This window comes from Rattus norvegicus, chromosome 13 (genome assembly GCF_021556685.1).
Source record: "Rattus norvegicus strain SHRSP/BbbUtx chromosome 13, alternate assembly SHRSP_T2T, whole genome shotgun sequence".
NCBI lineage: Eukaryota > Metazoa > Chordata > Mammalia > Rodentia > Muridae > Rattus > Rattus norvegicus.
In genome coordinates, this window is record NC_141546.1 from 80,111,191 (window position 1) to 80,121,313 (window position 10,123).

Consider the following 10,123-nt stretch of genomic DNA (forward strand, 5'->3'; position numbering starts at 1 on the left):
ATTAATTAATTAATTAATTAATTATAAATATAGATTTTTTTCCCCATGCTAAGTGGAACAAATCAGTGTGCAACAGGCTGTAGCAGCGTATTCATAAAAGCAGGAATTCCTACGTAATTCCTAGGGGAAATGGCTCGGGAGGTATGACTTGGACAATGCCTGAGAACGGATAACAAATGGTGAGAATCAATACTGTTGTGTTCCATAAATGCTTTTCTTTAATCAGTCTGCAGCACTACTGAGGCTATGGAGCAGAATGCATATGAAGTCGAGGGATCTTCCAGACAGGACAGAAATTTGCTCACCTTGCACGCTGGTTGCTGGGGATATCTGGAACGCCTATGTTAAGAGTAAATTGGTTCAGAAAAAGCACTGAGATGTAGCTCAGTGAGAGAATGCTTGCCTAGCTTATATGCAAGGCTTTTGGGTTCAGTTCCCACTACTGTCCCTGCTTCCCAAAAAAGGGAAAGGAAACCACAGAGGAACTTCAAAAACATCTACTAAATCGTGTTACCTCCTCCTCCCTCCGAGACTCGAGAGTGGGAATACTGCAGGGAGAATCCACATATCATCTTTTAAGTTCTCCAGTGTGCTTCTTCGCTGTATAAATACATAAGACCTTTAAGGTGCTGCTGCCTTTGCCGGGGTGCCTCTTACCTGCCACGTTCTCCAGTGAGTTCTTACACATCTCTGTAAAACATCAAACAGTGCCCAGTGCAGAGACCATCCACTGGAGTCTAGAAAATCTGGGAATCGCAACTCCTCTGTCATTCGCCACTTATGTGGCCTTGAGCAATTAGCTCCTCAGCCTTTCTGATCCCCAGCTGTTTTCCTCTGTAAAGTGAGCTGAATGGCTTCCAAACGTGCCTGTGGAAAGCAAGCATGACTGGATATCTGGAGTGGAGGGCATTTAGTTAGCATTTAGTAGAAGTTGTCTCTGTTCTCCCAGCCCTGATGCCTCTTCCAAGCCACCAGTGCTGGTTGGATAGAAATGGCCCCCACAGACTCACATGTGAATGCTTGGCCCACAGGGGATGATACTATTAGGAGGTGTGTCCTTGCTGGAGTCACTGTGGTCTTGTTAGAGGAAGTGTGTCACTGCAGGGCTTTGGGGCCTCCTATGCTCTAGCTCTCTGCCCAGTGTAGTACATAGTCTCCTGCAGTTTTTAGATCAAGATGTAGAACTCGCCATCCCTGCAGCTCCAAAACTTAATAGCCAGCAAATAGAATAACACTGCAGATGACCATGGCAAGCAAGGCTTGACCAGTGAAAAGCATAAACCACCCTCCGCTCCCATCTCTCTTATCTGCTATATTCACTGAAGTAAGAGTTTGGGTGAAAAAGCTATCTCCTTAGTCTCACTCCATGGCCTAAAAGCAGCACCCTTACAGCACGGCAGGACAGGGTGCTGCTCGTGGACAGTGCTTTAGGAGACTTGCAAATCATAAGCACATACCCACAGATGTTTTAATGGACACAGGATCTCATCTGTCACTTGAGACCTCACATCTGGACAGTACAGCCCCTAACATCTATCCCTTTTTGAATACTGGTCCCGACAAGTGAGTCTGTCTTAGATCCTTGAGGCAAAAGGCAACCCCAGTGCACTGAAGACTGGGGCATATCCACCTGCCTCCCATAGGGGCGTTGCCTAGGCATGGGACTGTCGGGTGAACGGCAAGCTATCCTGGCAGGGCCATCCTCTAGACCTTGAGTGAAGGGGACCCTTACATGGCAGTGTTGTATTTCACCGTAGGGCCGAGCACCTGCTTCCTGTCTTCTCATCACACTGACGTTTAGAGTTCCAGAAGTTCTCAGATCAGTGCAGTATTCACAGCAGAGCACACAAAGGTTGAGGGATATTTGATTGTGTGACATTGTTCTTAAACGTCTATACATGGAGGTTTAGGCAGAACTTACAAGACCCATAACACTGATCCACAAGTGTAGAAAACCAGACAGAATTTTAAAGAAAGCATCTCCGTCAAAATTGCAGCCCCAAAAAGTCAAAAACTTTCAGCTCTATTATTATTGTTATTATTATTATTATCATTATCATTATTATTATATCATTATTATAATTATTATTGTGTAACGATTTAATGTATTAGCATGTGTTAAATATAAGTTACATTCTTACCTTTATCTTCCATAGAGAGTCTTGAATATGTTAGGAAATGTTTTTAAGACTTATTTATTTATTTTATGTATATGAGAGCTCTATCTGCATGTACACCTCACACCAGAAGAAGCCAGCAGATCTCATTATAGATGGTTGAATCCACCATGTGGTTGCTGGGAATTGAACTCAGGGTCTCTGGAAGAGCAGTCAGTGCTCTTAACCACTGAGCCATCTCTCCAGCCCAGGAAATTTCTTAAAATGAAAAAAAAATAAAAACTTTATTTTGAAATGGCATTCATCATTATGGTAATATATTCTAAATTTGTACTGATTGAATTCCACCCACCTCTGATATTTTGCCAGTTTTTGATCAAATAAAAGCTTTATGCGTGTTTGTTGATGCTGGAGGATGAAACACAATTAAGGATTATATAACTAGCTACCTTTTTAATTTTTAAATACTTAAAGATGATATATGGCCTTCCCGGTCCTGAAAATCTTAGGGCCGTGACTCATGCTAAGTGACCCAGGCAAAGGACATCAAGTTATCCCAGAGGAAATAGAAATCTGTTCAAGCTATTAAAAATAACAAATATCAAAACAAGTAAAACAAGTTTCCTGTCAATGTATGCACGCACAGTCTTTGTATCCAAGAATTGATAAAGGACCTGCGGGTAACAACCATGCGGCCAGCCAGCCACCCAACAACAAGATTCTAAATGCAGGGGTGCAGCCTGCAGCAGGAGGAAGAAGTGCCCTTCAGGCCACAAGATTCACATACACAGTTCTTACTCCAGGAAAGCCTTCAAGCCACAGTCACCTTTCCCTGGTGATGAGGCTGCCTCTTCTGCCCTCAGAAGCCTCTCTGCCCCCTACCGGCTCCTCAAATGTACTCAGTTATTTGTGCATTTTTACACACTGTGCCCCACACAGATTGGCACAATGCGCAACTAGGCACAAATGATCCCTGGGTGGAGTTCCTGAGTCCAGGCTGCCCCTCGGCTAGAGACAGGAGGAAGCATTTAGAGCTGGTCGCAGAGGCTGCTTTAGGGCTACATGTGACCGTTTACCCCAGAGTACACCCATCACGCCTCTTGTACCATTGTTCAAACAGTGCCCTAAGACTCTAGAAGGATCCCGCATGACTGTCTTAAAGCTAACCTTCTACCCACAGTGTTCCCATGAGTGCTAACCCATTCTTTATTATTTACTGGAGAAACATTAGTGAGCTGCGTGCTGGGAGGGGAATATGCAGTTCCTGTTCTCAGAGTAGATAAAGCAACAAACACCAGTCTGTGATGAGGTGTTTGGTTTTTGGTTTTGTGTTTTGTTTTGTGTTGTTTTGTTTTTACCACTTTGGGGAAATGAGGAAAGAACAAAACAGTCTCAACATGAGAAACACAGATAATACACAGCACATAACTATTTTTATAATTGGGCGTATTGGTGTACGCACTTCTTGGGAAGAGTCTTTTGATATCTGACGGTTTTCTAACATGATGTTAAAGGAAGTGGGTCCTTACCAAGACCAAGTATTGCTATTCTTCCTCAATCCTGTGCTCTTGCTGCTATCATGGGGAGCTTTGTATGAAATACAGATACAAAAGTCAAGATATCAGTTATCCTAGTTAAAAACAGTGTATATGCGAATGCCAGAAGCAAACCACTGAACTGAGAACGGGACCCCCATTGAAGGAATCAGAGAAAGGACTGGAAGAGCTTGAAGGGGCTCGAGACCCCATATGTACAACAATGTCAAGCAACCAGAGCTTCCAGGGACTAAGCCACTACCCAAAGACTATACATGGACTGACCCTGGACTCTGACCTCATAGGTAGCAATGAATATCCTAGTAAGAGCACCAGTGGAAGGGGAAGCCCTGGGTCCTGTTAAGACTGAACCCCCAGTGAAGGTGATTGTTGGGGGCAGGGTGGTAATGGGGGGAGGATGGGGAGGGGAAGAACACATAGAAGGGGAGGGGTTAGGGGGATGTTGGTCCGGAAACCGGGAAGGGGAATAACAATTGAAATGTAAATAAGAAATACTCAAGTTCAGACCCCCTGGGAGAGAGACCTCACTGCCTGGTCAGGTGGGCACTCCTGAGGCTGCAGAGCGGAAGAGACCACCAACACTGCCCACCCCTGCCCACATCCCTGGCCCAAGAGGAAACTGTATAAGGCCTCTGGGTTCCCGTGGGGGAGGGCCCAGGAGCGGCAGGACCCCTGCGCCTGACACACCGCCAGAACCTGAAGGAACAGACCGGATAAACAGTTCTCTGCACCCAAATCATGTGGGAGGGAGAGCTAAACCTTCAAAGAGGCAGACACGCCTGGGAAACCAGAAGAGACTGCACTCTGCACACATTACTGATTCCAGAGGAAAACACCAAACGCCATCTGGAAACCTGGTGCACTGAAGCTCCCTGTGGCGCAGATCTTCCTGGTTGCTGCCACCGCTGAGAGCTCGTGGGCAGCACCCCGCGAGCAAACTTGAGCCTTGGGACCACAGGTAAGACCAACTTTTCTGCTGCAAGTGACCTCCCTGGGGAACTCAAGACACAGGACCACAGGAACAGCTGAAGACCTGTAGAGAGGAAAAACTACACGCCCGAAAGCAGAACACTCTGTCCCCATAACAGACTGAAAGAAAACAGGAAAACAGGTCTACAGCACTCTGACACACAGGCTTATAGGACAGTCTAGCCACTGTCAGAAATAGCAGAACAAAGCAACACTAGAGATAATCTGATGGCGAGAGGCAAGCGCAGGAACCCAAGCAACAGAAACCAAGACTACATGGCACCATCGGAGCCCAATTCTCCCATCAAAACAAACATGGAATATCCAAACACACCAGAAAAGCAAGATCTAGTTTCAAAATCATATTTGATCATGATGCTGGAGGACTTCAAGAAAGACGTGAAGAACTCCCTTAGAGAACAAGTAGAAGCCTACAGAGAGGAATCGCAAAAATCCCTGAAAGAATTCCAGGAAATCATAAATAAGTAGAAGCCCATAGAGAGGAGTCACAAAAATCCCTGAAAGAATTCCAGGAAAACACAATCAAACAGTTGAAGGAATTAAAAATGGAAATAGAAGCAATCAAGAAAGAACACATGGAAACAACCCTGGATATAGAAAACCAAAAGAAGAGACAAGGAGCTGTAGATACAAGCTTCACCAACAGAATACAAGAGATGGAAGAGAGAATCTCGGGAGCAGAAGATTCCATAGAAATCATTGACTCAACTGTCAAAGATAATGTAAAGAGGAAAAAGCTACTGGTCCAAAACATACAGGAAATCCAGGACTCAATGAGAAGATGAAACCTAAGGATAATAGGTATAGAAGAGAGTATAATAAGAGATATATAGAAGAGAGTATAATAAGAGAGTATAATAAGAGATAATAGGTATAGAAGACTCCCAGCTCAAAGGACCAGTAAATATCTTCAACAAAATCATAGAAGAAAACTTCCCTAACCTAAAAAAAGAGATACCCATAGGCATACAAGAAGCCTACAGAACTCCAAATAGATTGGACCAGAAAAGAAACACCTCCCGTCACATAATAGTCAAAACACCAAACGCACAAAATAAAGAAAGAATATTAAAAGCAGTAAGGGAAGAAGGTCAAATAACATATAAAGGCAGACCTATCAGAATCACACCAGACTTTTCGCCAGAAACTATAAAGGCCAGAAGATCCTGGACTGATGTCATACAGACCCTAAGAGAACACAAATGCCAGCCCAGGTTACTGTATCCTGCAAAACTCTCAATTAACATAGATGGAGAAACAAGATATTCCATGACAAAACCAAATTTACACAATATCTTTCTACAAATCCAGCACTACAAAGGAAAATAAATGGTAAAGCCCAACATAAGGAGGCAAGCTATACCCTAGAAGAAGCAAGAAACTAATCGTCTTGGCAACAAAACAATGAGAAGAAAAGCACACAAACATAACCTCACATCCAAATATGAATATAACAGGAAGCAATAATCACTATTCCTTAATATCTCTCAACATCAATGACCTCAACTCCCCAATAAAAAGACATAGATTAACAAACTGGATACGCAACGAGGACCCTGCATTCTGCTGCCTACAGGAAACACACCTCAGAGACAAAGACAGACACTACCTCAGAGTGAAAGGCTGGAAAACAACTTGCCAAGCAAATGGTCAGAAGAAGCAAGCTGGAGTAGCCATTCTAATATCAAATAAAATCAATTTTCAACTAAAAGTCATCAAAAAAGATAAGGAAGGACACTTGATATTCATCAAAGGAAAAATCCACCAAGATGAACTCTCAATCCTAAATATCTATGCCCCAAATACAAGGGCACCTACATACGTAAAAGAAACCTTACTAAAGCTCAAAACACACATTGCACCTCACACAATAATAGTAGGAGATTTCAACACCCCACTCTCATCAATGGACAGATCATGGAAACAGAAATTAAACAGAGACGTAGACAGACTAATTGAAGTCATGAGCCAAATGGACTTAACAGATATTTATAGAACATTCTATCCTAAAGCAAAAGGATATACCTTCTTCTCAGCTCCTCATGGTACTTTCTCCAAAACTGACCATATAATTGGTCAAAAAATGGGCCTCAACAGGTACAGAAAGATAGAAATAATCCCATGCGTGCTATCGGACCACCACGGCCTAAAACTGGTCTTCAATAACAATAAGGGAAGAATGCCCACATATACGTGGAAATTGAACAATGCTCTACTCAATGATAACCTGGTCAAGGAAGAAATAAAGAAAGAAATTAAAAACTTTTTCAAATTTAATGAAAATGAAGGTACAACATACCCAAACTTATGGGACACAATGAAAGCTGTGCTAAGAGGAAAACTCATAGCGCTGAGTGCCTGCAGAAAGAAACAGGAAAGAGCATATGTCAGCAGCTTGACAGCACACCTAAAAGCTCTAGAACAAAAAGAAGCAAATACACCCAGGAGGAGTAGAAGACAAGAAATAATCAAACTCAGAGCTGAAATCAACCAAGTAGAAACAAAAAGGACCATAGAAAGAATCAACAGAACCAAAAGTTGGTTCTTTGAGAAAATCAACAAGATAGATAAACCCTTAGCCAGACTAACGAGAGTGTCCAAATTAACAAAATCAGAAATGAAAAGGGAGACATAACTACAGATTCAGAGGAAATTCAAAAAATCATCAGATCTTACTATAAAAGCCTATATTCAACAAAACTTGAAAATCTGCAGGAAATGGACAATTTTCTAGACAGATACCAGGTACCGAAGTTAAATCAGGAACAGATAAACCAGTTAAACAACCCCATAACTCCTAAGGAAATAGAAGCAGTCATTAAAGGTCTCCCAACCAAAAGGAGCCCAAGTCCAGACGGGTTTAGTGCAGAATTCTATCACACCTTCATAGAAGACCTCATACCAATATTATCCAAACTATCCCACAAAATTGAAACAGATGGAGCACTACTGAATTCCTTCTATGAAGCCACAATTACTCTTATACCTAAACCACACAAAGACACAACAAAGAAAGAGAACTTCAGACCAATTTCCCTTATGAATATCGACGCAAAAATACTCAATAAAATTCTGGCAAACCGAATCCAAGAGCACATCAAAACAATCATCCACCATGATCAAGTAGGCTTCATCCCAGGCATGCAGGGATGGTTTAATATACGGAAAACCATCAACGTGATCCATTATATAAACAAACTGAAAGAACAAAACCACATGATCATTTCATTAGATGCTGAGAAAGCATTTGACAAAATTCAACACCCCTTCATGATAAAAGTCCTGGAAAGAATAGGAATTCAAGGCCCATACCTAAACATTGTAAAAGCCATATACAGCAAAAACAGTTGCTAACACTAAACTAAATGGAGAGAAACTTGAAGCAGTCCCACTAAAATCAGGGACTAGACAAGGCTGCCCACTCTCTCCCTACTTATTTAATATAGTTCTTGAAGTTCTAGCCAGAGCAATCAGACAACAAAAGGAGATCAAGGGGATACAGATCGGAAAAGAAGAAGTTAAAATATCACTATTTGCAGATGATATGATAGTATATTTAAGTGATCCCAAAAGTTCCACCAGAGAACTACTAAAGCTGATAAACAACTTCAGCAAAGTGGCTGGGTATAAAATTAACTCAAATAAATCAGTTACCTTCCTCTACACAAAAGAGAAACAAGCCGAGAAAGAAATTAGGGAAACGACACCCTTCATAATAGACCAAAATAATATAAAGTACCTCGGTGTGACTTTAACCAAGCAAGTAAAATATTTGTACAATAAGAACTTCAAGACACTGAAGAAAGAAATTGAAGAAGACCTCAGAAGATGGAAAGATCCCCCATGCTCATGGATTGGCAGGATTAATATAGTAAAAATGGCCATTTTACCAAAAGCGATCTACAGATTCAATGCAATCCCCATCAAAATACCAATCCAATTCTTCAAAGAGTTAGACAGAACAATTTGCAAATTCATCTGGAATAACAAAAAACCCAGGATAGCTAAAACTATCCTCAACAATAAAAGACTTCAGGGGAATCACTATCCCTGAACTCAAGCAGTATTACAGAGCAATAGTGATAAAAACTGCATGGTATTGGTACAGAGACAGACAGATAGACCAATGGAACAGAATTGAAGACCCAGAAATGAACCCACACACCTATGGTCACTTGATTTTTGACAAAGGAGCCAAAACCATCCAATGGAAAAAAGATAGCATTTTCAGCAAATGGTGCTGGTTCAACTGGAGGTCAACATGTAGAAGAATGCAGATGGATCCATGCTTATCACCCTGTACAAAGCTTAAGTCCAAGTGGATCAAGGACCTCCACATCAAACCAGACACACTCAAACTAATAGAAGAAAAACTAGGGAAGCATCTGGAACACATGGGCACTGGAAAAAATTTCCTGAACAAAACACCAATGGCTTATGCTCTAAGATCAAGAATCGACAAATGGGATCTCATAAAACTGCAAAGCTTCTGTAAGGCAAAGGACACTGTGGTTAGGACAAAACGGCAACCAACAGATTGAGAAAATATCTTTACCAATCCTACAACAGATAGAGGACTTATATCCAAAATATACAAAGAACTCAAGAAGTTAGACCGCAGGGAGACAAATAACCCTATTAAAAAATGGGGTTCAGAGCTAAACAAACAATTCACAGCTGAGGAATGCCAAATGGCTGAGAAACACCTAAAGAAATGTTCAACATCTTTAGTCATAATGGAAATGCAAATCAAAGCAACCCTGAGATTTCACCTCACGCCAGTGAGAATGGCTAAGATCAAAAACTCAGGTGACAGCAGATGCTGGCGAGGATGTGGAGAAAGAGGAACACTCCTCCATTGTTGGTGGGGTTGCAGACTGGTACAACCATTCTGGAAATCAGTCTGGAGGTTCCTCAGAAAATTGGACATTGAACTGCCTGAGGATCCAGCTATACCTCTCTTGGGCATATATCCAAAAGATGCCCCAACATATAAAAAAGACACGTGCTCCACTATGTTCATCGCAGCCTTATTTATAATAGCCAGAAGCTGGAAAGAACCCAGATGCCCTTCAACAGAGGAATGGATACAGAAAATGTGGTACATCTACACAATGGAATATTACTCAGCTATCAAAAACAATGACTTTATGAATTTCGTAGGCAAATGGTTGGAACTGGAAAATATCATCCTGAGTGAGCTAACCCAATCACAGAAAGACATACATGGTATGCACTCATTGATAAGTGGCTATTAGCCAAAATGCTTGAATTACCCTAGATGCCTAGAACAAATGAAACTCAAGACAGATGATCAAAATGTGAATGCTTCACTCCTTCTTTAAAAGGGGAACAAGAATACCCTTGGCAGGGAATAGAGAGGCAAAGATTAAAACAGACACAGAAGGAACACCCATTCAGAGCCTGCCCCACATGTGGCCCATACATATACAGCCACCC